The following is a 13,716-nucleotide window of genomic DNA, read 5'->3' as shown; positions in this document are numbered from 1 at the left end:
CTATGCCTGCTCCAAGTGTGGTCCATCCCACGGGATGCTATGCTTCCTGAACTGATGCTGCATGGGCCTCCCCCAGGCTGCAGCTCTCCAAGCACTGTTTTGCATGGGTCTCTGTTGGCAGCAGTTTCCCAGCCCTCCTGTCCCATTGTGGGCTCTTCTCCATGGGCTGCAGCTCTGGCCTGGTGCTGTTCCAATGGAGGTTCTCCGTGGGCTTCACTTTTTTTAGGCCTTGTTCACTGCTACACTGTGGGCTCCTCCATGGGCTTACCTGTGGAGATCTACTTTGTGTAATAGTGCCCGTGGGCTGCAGGAGGACAGCCTGCTCTACTGTGGGCCTCTCCTGAATGGCAGGGAGTTTTGGCTGTGCTCATGGAACCACAGGACCATGGAATATCCTGAGTTGGAAGGGGCCCACGAAAGGATCATTGAGTCCAATTCCTGGCTCCACACAGCACTAGCCAAAATTCAAACCCTATGCCTGAGGGCAATGTCCAAACTGAACCCCAGCATGCTTGGTGCTGTGTCCACTGCTTTGGGCAGCCCGTTCCATGCCCATCACCCTGTGCTGCAGACCCTTTCCCTGACCCCCAGCTGCCCTCCCCTGACGCAGCTCCATGCCATCCCTGTCGCTGTCACACAGAGCAGAGCTCAGCGCTGCCCTTCTGCTCCCTGTGAGGAGCTGCAGCCGCCATCAGGCCTCCCCTCAGCTCTTCTGCTCTGCGCTGAACCAACATAGGAATATCAGCTTTTCCTCATACATCTTGTCCTCCAGACCCTTCACCATCTTCATAACCCTTCTCTGGATGCTCTCTGTGACTCCATGATTTTTGGTACTAGTGAAGAGTTTCAACCAACATTTATATTATAACCCAAAATGAAGAATCCTGTTCTTTTTTGTTTAATTAATTTTGGGTCTGCTTTTGTGACCTTCTACTCTCTGAACTGAGATTAGTACAAAATACTAAATTTTGAACTGAATGTCCCAGAGGTGGACTAAGTCAAAAGGGATTAACCACCTGTTTTTCTATGAAAAAGGAAAACTAGCAGTTTTACCTCTGATAGTATGTAAAGAATGAATTCTGGTAAATCATTAATGCTCTGTTTTTCACTTGCTCTATTCTGATGATGAACTAGAATTGCTTTCCTATGTTTTTTTTCTGTCTCAACAAAGTTAAAAAGAAAGATGGTAAGTATAACTTATGCAAGAACACATAAAATTGCAAAAGCAAAAAAGAGATTTGTTGCACAGCACCTCCTCCACTCCTTCTGCACTGACCTTGGTGGTTGCAGGGATGTCTCTCTTGCATTTTCTCTCGCTCCCTCTCTCCTCCTGGCTGGTCTTGCTCAGCAGTTTTCCCTTCCTTTCATCTGCTTTCCCAGAGCACACCCAGCATTACCCAGCTCAGTTCTGGCAGTGATGGGGCTGGCTTTGATCTGACATCGGGCCACAGCTGGGTTCTGCTCACAGAGCCAGCCCTGCTACCAAAACCTTGACACCTATGCCTAATATAGCCTACTAGTAAAATAACGTGTGCTGTTTCCTTCCTGTTCATTGGAACATTACTGGTAAGTAACAAGTTTTGGTAGATTTTGTTAAATGCAAAAATGGTTTTCAGAAAATAGTTTATGTAAATGTAACAAAAGATGGCAGAAAGATTGCATGTCCCACTCAAGTGCAACATTTTTATCCCATAAAAGAATTATTCAAACAGGAGAAGTGGTGGGCATCAGTTGAAATTGGATCATCCAAATGTACAGCTGCTGGTCATACTGTATGGAATGTGACATTTTTGTCTAATGCTTCAGGATTTGTTGCAGCTGCTTTTAATGATTTTGTTGATGATTTATAGTGAGGACAGGATTTTGCTGTTTTAGTGTCATTTATCCAAATTTGAAGACCATTTTTGTGAAAGTGTAAGTACTCATAAGTGAGGGGAAAAAGTTAGAAGATTTTGTTTGTATGTGCTACAGAGAACAACCCCTTCACATAAAAAAAAAAAAGGCAACCACTATCAACTTCTTAATGTGTGTGTTTAACTACTCCGCAACAGACAAAACTATAATATCTTTAAGAGGGTGATTTACCTGGTAGGGAAGCATAAAAACAGTGCTTGTGTTTATTTTATTGCACATGTAATAGTGCTCGTTTAAGTTAATGAGCTTAAATTGCATTGGAAAGGAATCAGTGTGAAAGAGTGATTTAATGAAAGGGTTTTTATGAGATTACTTCAAGAGTGGAGGAGTTCTCTCCCTAACAGAACTACATCACAATGTCATTCCTACTGTTTGTCATTGGTTTTGTCATTGTCATTTGTTTTGCTGCATTCAGAAATGCTTCTATGGTCTTGATTTTTTTTTTTTTTTTGAAAGAATTACTTGTAATATAAAGTGTTTTTAGTGAACAATTCATTAATACTCCTGGGCACTTTATATGATTTTCCATTAATATAAGCTGCAACTATGCTGTTTTATATCACCTGAAGAATTGTCCTTAATTATAACACTGCCATTCTGGAGTTGTTGCCCTTTACTGTGGTCATTTTCCTCTAGCGGGGAACTAATAGCAACTGTACGTTTCCCAGGTATTTATGGGGAAGGGGAGTTATTACAGTATTTTTCTTCAAACTGGCCTTACAGTTGTTTTGCTTTTTCTTCCCATCTTTTTGCAATCGTTATTAGAAAAAAACAGCTCTGCTTTCATAGTACATGCCTATTCCTCATTTGTTTTTTTAGCACATAAAACAACTGTATGGTGGATAGTCTCTAGATATGTATTTTTTCCTGCCTGGTCTGTCTCTCTATTTAGCAGAAAGGTTTTGATTTGCATTCATATAATCATAGAACGGTTTGGGCAGGAAGAGACCCCAAAGCCCACCCAGCCCCACCCCGTGCTGTGTGCAGGGCTGCCCCCCACCAGCTCAGCTGCCCAGGGCCCCATCCAATCTGGCCTTGAGCACCTCCAGGGATGGGGTACCACAGCTTCTCTGGGCAGCTGTGCCAGCACCTCACTGCCCTCATAATGAAGAATTTCATCCTTATATCTAATCTAAATCTACTCTTTTTTAGTTTAAAATCATTGTGCTTTATCCTGTCACTATATTCCTTGATGGAATGTTCCTCTCCAGCTTTCCTGTAGACTCCTTTTTAGTACTGAAAGGCTGCAATGTGGTCTCCTCCAGAGCCTTCCCTTCTCCAGACTGAACAACCCCAACTCTCAGCTTGTCTTCATAGAAAGGTGCTCCAGCTCCCTGATCACCACTCTGGCCTTCCTGTGGACCCACTCCAACAGGTCCACATCCTCCTTTGTGCTGCAGGCCACAGAGCTGAACACCGTGCTCCAGATGGCGTCTCATGACCCTTCATCCATTAGCTATTTATGGTATGGTCTTGATTTCATTGAAACTCTGTCCATTGTCTTCATATGGTTGTTTTTTGAGACAATGGCTATTTCTTTGTATTCTATTACATGCCTGTCAGATGCTAGTGATTGAATAATTAACACATACACAAAAATAATATTAGGAGAAAAAGTAGAGTTCAGCATGAGCTAAATTGGGTGAATATTGGCTCAGATTAGGGATTTATAGAAGTAATCAAGTTACCATATCTTAGTGAGTTACAATCAAGCAAGTTATGCAGTAATTCACCTTGTATGAGCGTAGCGGGTAGTTCAGCACATACGAACAGTTGGAGTGAGATTTAAGTGAAAAATATTTGATCTTCTGCCTGTCTGACATGTTAGTACTGCTCAGCTAATATGTAATGACGCTCAGAGATGTGGAAACTGAATCTGAGCTCAAATATGCCTGTATTAGAAACTACACAGATAAATGTTTCTACAAATTATAATGAGAACAGCATGTTTTAATCTCTTCCTCTATGTGGTGGATTGGAAAGACATTACTATGAAAAGTTAAATTCCATTGTCTCCTGCCTTTTTCATCCACCATGAATCATGTGATGGCAACAAGAATAACTAGTGAGTTGTATGTGGAGAGGATAGGTTTATGATACTGTCAGTGCATCAGTTGGTCAGTTTTTACTGTCAAATTTTGCTTAAATATATAGGATTTGCATGCTGTGTCTCTTTTGAATGTCTGTGAAAAAGGAGCAGCGGCATTCTGTATTAATGCTACTTAAGTTGCAGAAATTTTATAACCTGGAAAATTGAAAGGCTTTAAAATACTCTGAAGAAAACAGAAATGGGAAAGTTATTCTTTCTAGGCTCAAGTTGTTTATTGCTTAGGAGCATGTTCTCTGTATCAGTCCTCTGAACCTTTTGAAGGTCTTATGAGTCAGATATTGATCACACGTATTAGTGGGAGAGATTACTTTTTTCTACATACAGGCACTTACAATACAAGTTATTAATTTTTCCTATCCTGTGTTAGTCATGCATAAAGATAGATTCAGCTGTCTTGGTCAGATCTTACAAAACGAAACAAATAAACAAGATGGGGAAGAATGTTCTGTAGGTGTGTAGTGTTCTTTTTAGTTGCTGAAATACCATAAGTTAGTTAAGTCCTCAGAAATTGGGAAGTATTTAACTATTGAACAGAAACCCCATTACCACCAAACCTTTGAAGCTCTGAAGCAAATGCTTATCTTATCAGAGGTGTCAGTATCATCAATATTTCTTCCTAACCAAGATAAAATAAACAAATAAATAAAGCTCTTCAGAAAAATCTAGGAGCAATGAGTGAATTTGGTGTGCTGTCTCATGATTATTCATGGTGGGTTTTTTTGTTCGTTATCTCTTTATAGCATCTTGAATTACTGCTTCCATGATTTTAGTTTCTTTTAAAATAAGACATGTTTGTATATACCTAGAGAAAATATTTAATTAAACCTTAATGGAAAGATGGTAACGTACTCTGAAACTAAGTTATTCTTTTCGAAGTTTGCTGTTGGTATGATGCAGTAAGTAAAAGGATGCTATAATGAAGAATAACAATGGCAGTTACGCCACATATCCAATGTTTCATTCTAGTTTTCTTCAAGTATATAAGGATCCTAAAATTTCAGGTTTGGTACCATTGTACAGTAGTTTTGTAAGAGTGGTGTGTTCACATGTGAGGCAAAGTGGAACTTCATACTCTAACACTGATTTTGTGCAATCCTAAAAAGAAATTTCATGAATAAGAAATGCAATAATACCATTACTTAAAAATTTTTTATTTCAAACTTTTAATCTGCTTTCACATGCTGTTGAACATGTGGTGAATATTGAAAATACATTGTCTTTAGTGAGCTGTAGAAGCGAATCTTTTTTAATCTCAGATATCAGTTTGAAGTCATGTATACATTTAAAAAAAAAAAAAAAGGTGGAACCGATGCGCTTACACAGATATATTGTTAAGATGCTGGATATGATCAGTGTTTTGTTTTTGGATCAACACGTTTACATCTGAACTTTACCTCCTGTGGATCTTAAACAAGTGACATTCCAGTGTTAACAATCCATTTTCTCTTTCATTTTTCTCCATATTATCTAGAACAAACCAATTATACACATTATACACACAGTCCTAAGCCCAATAAACGATTTGAAATGCTTTGCGGTGTAAAGATTCATCTGATGTGAAATAGTTGGTTCAGTCAATTGGAAATAATGCATGTTACTAGTCTGAGACCGCTGAGGGTGAAGCTTGAGATTAAGATAGTATAAGAAAATGTAACAAGATAAGGGAAAAGATGGGGAATGACGTAGCAGTAGTTAGTTTTCCACAGATAAATTAATGTAAGCAGACTTTGATATGTATAAAGCATGAGCTGAAGGCAGCTGTTTTGGACTTCATTTTTCACGAACTTTTTCATATCTCTAGGAATTTGTTACTGCAGGGACTTTGGTCCAGTTTATTTGGTATTCCTAAAGGACCAAAGCTTAAGAACCTGGACTCCGTTTTTATGCAGTTGGAGACTTCTGCGTAGGAATTGGAGAGTTGGTTAACTTTTCTTCATTAGTGCCATGTGAAAAAGTTTGCATTGTTTTATGTAGCCCACTCCATTAAAAGTCGGCAAACATTGGATTCTTTCTCAAAAACACAAATGCAAAAATGTATTGATTCCTGCTGAGTGCAGTTGTACCTTGCCTAAACAACTCCTATTGTATTGCCAAAACTCCTATTAGCCAGCAGACAAAACATGCAGAAAAGGAAACTCAACAGTGCCACAAAGTTCTTGAGACACGAAGGTTTGTTTTCTGGCATCTCCCCACAGCGATTAGGTAAGTGTTACGTACTTATATAATGTGATCTCTCATTTACTAGGTTCAATGTGTTACATTCAAATTATTAAGATGGACAAAATTGTATATGGAATTTTGATTTACTGCCACAGGGCACTCTAAGACTTCTACTTTGCCTTGTACCTGCGGTAATTTTGGAGTAAAAGTAATATTTTGGTGAAAAGAGAAAGTCATCTACAAATACAAAGTCAAAAGAGACCTGTTTCCAAGTCAGGCTTCACACCAAAGACTATGTTACATAGGACATCAATGAAAGTATTTATTGAAATTGGAGTTTGTGTGATAGCTCAGTTCTTTATGCTTTCCTATTAATTTAGTAGTAAGAGTTTCTGGTGTAGATGTCTTTTATAATCTTGTATGTCTGCTGAAATGAATTATCTTGCAGTGAAACTGCCCAGGATTATATTCCGTAAGAGAAAGAAAAAATTGTTTCCTGATTTGTGTTGATAGCTTTTTTTCCTTGACTATTAAAAATCTGGTTTAAGGAAATAACCCCATTTACAACTGATAACTTGGGTATTGGCATAGAAGCAGCCTTGATTCTTGCTCTTTTTAGTTTTCCATGTATATTCTCAGGCATTAGCAGGCTGTACCAAATTTGCCTGCTTAATCTGCTGAAAATAGTGCATACCATTTGGCAGCAACTTGTTCCTCTGAAATTCAGTAATTTCTTCTCTTTCATAGACAGGAATAAGGCTATCAGTTTACTCCTTTTGTCCTTCATTAATGATTTTTGCAGGGTTTTAATTACGTTTATGAGAATGTAATGTGAGCATACTTACCCAGGTAGAGAATCTGTGTCCATCTTGGTGCGTGAACTTATTTACAGCTCCGTTCAATCACAATCCATTTTCTAGCTGTGAATAACCTGCTGCCTCCATTAAATCTGCAACTTATATCTTATTCCAAGAACCCAGGTTTCGCAATAAGATTTAAAGGCAGTGAGTGTGGGGTTTTTTGTGGGCTTTTTTTTTTTTTTCCTTCTTTTTTTCCTAGTCCCATGGAAGCACACGCCACCTTTTACTACCCTTGTGCATTTGGCATTCCAGACACTCGTATGTAGAGCTATCCCATTTCAGTGTTATATATACTGATATACATATATACAAAATATCGCACAGAACCGTTTGCACAAAATCTTGTTTATAGTGAATGGCCCATGATAGGTCCCTCTGTTCTTCACATGGGCAGGAACTGGAGTCTCTGCAGGGTCACCTGCAGTGAAGCATTCATTTTGTCTGCTCTTAGGCTGCTTTTTCTCAAGGCACCAATATAACTGGTAGTCTGGTTGTCCTTGTAATCAGTTTTCATGGAATGATCTGTCTTGCTTCTGTTTATCTGTTCTCTCCTTTTCCTGCTCTATGTATTTCTCATAAGGGTGTCTGTATGAGCTGTGGGAAAAACTGAAGGTTGGTAACACAAGTGTAGCCGGTGACTGATTATGTCTACAGCTAATCCTTGGAAGTGCAGCAGAAGTTTTCAAGAAAATGGCCTCTATACATAATGACATGAGCAAGGGGAGCAACTGAAGGGGTGAGAAAATGTACTGTACCTCAGGCTTCAACCTCTGCCTTTTTTTTCCCCTTCCCATTGCTTTTTATTCTTTACCTGTTTCTTCCCACAGTTCTTACATTAGAGGCTGCCTCTGACTTCTTCCATCCCAAATGGCATCAAGTGAGGGGATTGGGGGATGCATTCTGCTCATTTATCAGCTGAATATTTGGCAGGTTTGCTGCTGGGACCTGCACAAACCTTTCAGAGCTTCCTTAGTGTCAGGTGAATGATCTGGCTGCATAGTGCTTGCAATAAATCTTGTCTGATCTCTTTCCACAAACATAGAACTGAATAAGTTGTAGCAGTGTGAGGCAGTTCCTGATGTCCTTGATGGAAACAACAGTAGCTGTCTTGTACTGACTCCAGTGTCTAAAACAACAGGGAGAGAAGAATCCAGCTGTAATGTAAACTTGTCAAAGAGTGATGTTTATGCAGAATATGTTTCTCAGGAAGCAATTGCTTTCTACTGGCATAATAGGACAGCATATAGAATAAGTTTTAGCTATTTGCAAGGAAAATGTGGACTGAAGCTTGTATTTAACATGTATGTGAGCTGCTAACATGGACTTGGTGAACTTTCCAGCTGTCTTTTCTATAATGGATGTAAATCACAAGCCAGCGTTTTTCCCTGTCCCTTCCACTAATGCTTATTTTCACATCATGCTCTTGCAGCTTTGTGATATGCAATAAGAGGAAGCCATGCAGAAATTTGAGATTTGTCCTAGTCAGTACAATTTTCTGGGTGTAAAACAGATTAGGGGGAAAAAAGAAAGTGCCTTTGTGGAAATATTCTGCTTAACTTTTTTTGCAGCTTACAGATTTAACTGAAGAAATTGCATATTAATCATTTCGCATGGAGAGTGTTAGCATGTAAGGGATTTTAATGAGTTAGTTAAAACTGAAAATAATTTTGTAATTTGCACTGAAAATGTTAAATCTTACTCATTTAGATTTTAGAAACCTCCTGTTGATATTATAGGCAATGCGTTTCCTAGTTTGCATTTTGAGTTAATTTAAGTTAATTAAGTGCTTCCTTTAGGGAGAAATGTTCTGAGCAGATCAAGAATGGTGCAGCATGGATGGCATAAAGAGTTTGTCAGCATCTTCCTCCTGGGAAAAAAGCCTCAAGACATACACAAGTAGTTCAGCAGTCATGTCCTTTCAGCTTTGCTGCCTTTAGAGACACTAAAGATGATGCAGCAATTTGGCATCATTGTTGTTCAGAAACTCTTGCAGTAGCATAAACCTGCAGCTTGGTTACAATCTTCAGTTAAATGTGGGGAGAAATGGGCTTTGACATGCAAACAGTTTGTATTACCTGCTTCTCAGTTATGTGACTGATAATGGGTACCCTGGCACCTTGAGATATATATATAGTAACATTTACTACTTTTTAATGAAAGAAGGCTGTGTTTAATTTCTTTGACTGGATTTTAACTGGTGGCTTGAATGGTACCTTCTGCTACAGAATCCTATTTGATGTGTCTATGTGTACATCTGGTTTGGTTTTTTGGGAATCAAGTCATTGCCTGTTTCTGTCATAGCTCCAGTTTATTTGTGGTGAGAATACTGATAAAAACATACCTGTGGGAAAAAGGATTGATCCCAACAAATCTTGTGTGGGTGACATTGATTAAATATGGGAGTACATAGTTGTAAGTTCTGAAGTGACAAAACTTAAGGCTTCTCATTTTATATTCACATTTTTCTCACTGCCTTTATGAGAAGATTTATTCCTGTCTAGTGTACTCACTGGAGAATCTTTGTCTTTCCTGCATTACTATTTCTGCAGTCATGTAATGTGGTAAAATGCGTGTCCACAATGATGTTGCTGTGAAAATGAGATTTTGTGATGTCTATCAAAGCAAACAAACAAAAAGCACTGAGAAATGAAGGCTGACAAACCACTAAGAGTGTTGACAATAATTTTAAAAGTAGCTGTACCACTGGGCTTTCTGGGCAGAATAAAGTTCATGTCCTATCCCTTTTTCCCCTTTCCAGCCAACATATCTTGAAATTGTGACAGTAAGTCTAAGGATGGTCACACAAATATCCCTTCCTACTAACTGCTCCCGACATGTGGTTATGCAGATTAACACTCTTCAGTTTGTAGGTTGAGATTTATTTGATTATATGTAATTTTTTTATTACTGCCCTAGAGTCATGCATTGAAGATCTTGCTACTGTGTGTGCAGTTCCAACTCACGCTCATTGGCGACCCTGGGGCTTCTGCAGATTGTGTTTTAAATAATATTTTTTCAGTAGCATTCTAGATGCCATCTACCAGTTCCAGTCTCTGGTGAATTCTGCTCCAGGCTCCATGTTTCATTATGCCTCAGTCCCCCCCTCGCCCCCCCTTTCTGTATTTTGCAGCATAAATTTCTATAATGTATAGACAGTTACTTTCTTTGGATAGAAATGCCACTGAGGTTCTGCTGTGAAATGTCAAGTGGGGTCAGAGTTGGATTTTGCTGCTAAGGTATGCATTAAAGTTGGATTATGGTTCACCTTCTCTTAGTTAATCTATGTGCTTGAAACATAGTAATGCATGTACATTGAAGCAACAGATTACTTCTAAGTGTTTCTTATTCCAGCAGGTCTTTGATCAAAAAGCTGAAACTCAACAGCTTGTACAGATTGGACTTTGACATCATAACAGTTTACAATCATTCTGTTTTTGTCTGTTGCTCCCATAGAACTGCTTATAATTGTTAGTACAGCACAAAGTTGGATAGATTCAGAAAGTGTTCTTTTTACCAAAAAATTCACCAAATCAAAACCCTCAAGACCCAAAGTTCTTAGGAAGCAATCCTACCTATCTGTTTATTCTAGGGCTTGGAAGATCAGATAGTTTGTATTAGTCTTTGGTGGAGTAATACCTGGCTGTGTTGTCACATGGTGCCTTGCAGCATCTGAAGTTGCTGTTCGCTTCTGCTCTTCCTCCCTTATCCCACTTCCCCAGGTGCCTGACTGTGTAGGGATGGAAGCAGGCTAAAGAGCAGGACATGAATGAATCTTGAAGACTTTCAAATCAAAGAGATTTAAAAAGTGTCTGAAATACATTATTTAAGTGTCAATGGTTTACAGGCTGGTTTGGCCCGTTATTTTAAATAACAGGCCGTTCGGACCTGTTATTTTGAGCTAGAGTTTTGTGCTGAATTGCCCATTTCTGGGTGGGAAATATGTGTTTAAAACTAGCTGTCATGTTCTCTGCTGAAATGTGGCCTTAAAGTCACATGAAATGGGTTCCTAGCTAGCATCCTCTCAATGAGCAAAAACTCCATCTACATACAGCATATGCTAAGATCTCATGTGGAAAGAAGTGACTGTGTGTATTAGAGGAGACTTTGGACTGTTTCCTAGTTGCTAAGTGTGAAGAATTGCTGCTTCAAAACTGGCAGCTGCCTTTTTTCTCTCAAGAGAATAGGTTTATCGCAGTCATAGCAGGAATATTTGATGGAGGTAAACAAGTTTAAGTACAAAGGCAAAATGTATGTAAGCAGGTTAGATCTGTGCTGTGCTTTGCCTTATGCAGGGTGGTATTCAATATGGATTTTGCTTTATTGTATCTATAAACAAAAATTGTAACAGCAAAACTAAGCCGTAAATCTTACTAACATTGGTGCTGTTAAAAGAGATCCCAGGTAAAAGCAGCTATTACGTTTTTATTCTGAGTTCATTTTCAAACCTAGTTGTACTTCACTGAAACAATACAATATCACCGTTGAAAAGTCATTTTGTGTGCTTCGTTTTGGAGGTGATGGCCTTGTTTCCCTTATACCTAAATGTTGACCTGGGGTTCCTACTGGAAATATAACAGGCACACCTATAGAGAGGCAGAAGGCTACCGTTACAAATAGCATTTTAGAAAAAAACTACCACATTTCTTTTGTTTATGATGAAGTAATGGTCTGAAGCTACTCCAGTACCAAGCTTTCGAAGACGGAAAACAAAAATCAATATATTATTACCTCATCTGCCTTTATTTAAGCTGGGACTAGTAAAAGAAAATAAAAATACTCCAGAATGGTCTTTGCAAGATAGAACATCATCCTAAGGAATGCCATATTGCAGGGTAAGTGTTTCTATTTATGCAAATGATCTGTTTCCTGCCTGTGTGTTGTGATTTAACTTGGCAGGTGGCTCAGCACTACACAGTTGTTCTCTCACTTTCCCTCTTCCCAGTGAGATGGGAGAGAGAATGAAAAAAAAACAACAACAAAGTTGAACTTGTGGGTTAAGAAAAATTCGTTTTCTAAGATAGAGAAAAGGAAAGGATACTAATTATCACAAATACATACATTTATATATGAATGTATATACGAAGTGTTGCACGAGCAATTGCTCACTACCTGCTGATGCCCAGTTAGCCCCTCATGCAACGAAAGAGGGAAAGATGAATTCCCACCCCCTTTAGAACTCTTTCCACATGATGCCATATAGTATGGAATGTCCCTTTGACAGTTCAAGTCAGCTGTCCTAATTCTGCTCCCTCCCATCTCCTCAGGCCCTTTTCTGCAAATGTCCTTGGCTCTGTACAGCACTGCTGAGCAGCAACATCAGTATTATCAACATTATTTTTCTCCTGGAACTAAAACATAGCATCATATTGGACACTCTGAAGGAAACAATTCCATCCCAACTGAAACTAAGACAGTGTGTGACTATCTAACAATCTTGGCAAAGTTATATTTAGAGGTTTCTCATGAATAACTCCATTCTACCTTTTTCACAACAGGCGTATTTTATCTTTTATTCACCATTTCTGTGTTTTAATTGTGTAGTGGAAAATGATGTCTGACTTAAGTACTTTTAGTACTGTGTGGTGCACTGTTGCTTCAGGACACAAAAGATGTCTCATAGGTTGTGAAAATGCATTAAACAAGACGTTCTGAGATCCTTGGGCAGTTTCGAAGAGCAGTATGGCTGTAGCAACATGGGGTTAATGTGTGCTGTAAGTAGATTGACCACTAAATAGTACGCTGTCTGCTATGCATAATGCTTTACGGTGGAAGGAAGGGATGCCATTCAGAGGGACCTCGACAGGCTGGAGGGCTGGGCTCGGGTGAACCTAATGAGGTTCAACACGGCAAAGTGCAAGGTTTTGCATTTGGGCCGGAGGAACCCCAGGCACCCGTACAGGCTGGGAGGAGTGGTCCTTGAGAGCAGCTCGGCAGAGAAGGACCTGGGGGTCCTGATGGATGAGAGACTGAATATGTGCCAGCAGTGCGCTCTGGCAGCTCGAAAGGCAAATGGGATCCTGGGCTCCATCAGGAGAGGGGTGGCCAGCAGGGACAGGAAGGTGATTGTCCCTCTCTACACGGCTCTTGTGAGGCCCCATCTGGAGTACTGTGTCCAGGTGTGGAGCCCTCAGTACAAGAAAGACATTGAGATTTTGGAAAGGGTCCAGAGGAGGGCGACTAAGATGATCAGGGGGCTGGAGCACCTCCCCTATGAGGACAGGCTGAGGGAGTTGGGCTTGTTCAGCCTGGAGAAGAGAAGGCTGCGGGGTGACCTCATTGCAGCCTATCAATACCTGAAGAGAACCTACACCCAGGAGGGGAGTAAACTCTTCAAAAGGGCTGACAACAGCAGGACTAGGGGAAATGGTTTTAAGTTGAAGGAGGGAAGATTTAGGTTGGATGTTAGGGGGAAGTTCTTTACTAGGAGAGTGGTTAGGCCCTGGAACGGGCTGCCCAGGGAGGTTGTGGATGCCCCGTCCTTGGACGTGTTTAAGGCCAGGTTGGACGGGGTCCTGGGCAACCTGATCTGAATGTGTATGTTTGGTGGCCCTGCTAGGCAGGGGGGTTGGAACTACATGATCCTTGGGGTCCCTTCCAACCCGGGTGATTCTGTGATTCTGTGTGATTCTGTGTGAGTTGCTTTTAATCGTGTGTTTGAGTGATGTGATTTGC

This window comes from Lagopus muta, chromosome 3, assembly GCF_023343835.1.
Source record: "Lagopus muta isolate bLagMut1 chromosome 3, bLagMut1 primary, whole genome shotgun sequence".
Classification (NCBI taxonomy): domain Eukaryota; kingdom Metazoa; phylum Chordata; class Aves; order Galliformes; family Phasianidae; genus Lagopus; species Lagopus muta.
The sequence above is the reverse complement of the archived record's forward strand: the minus strand, read 5'-3'. Positions refer to the sequence as shown.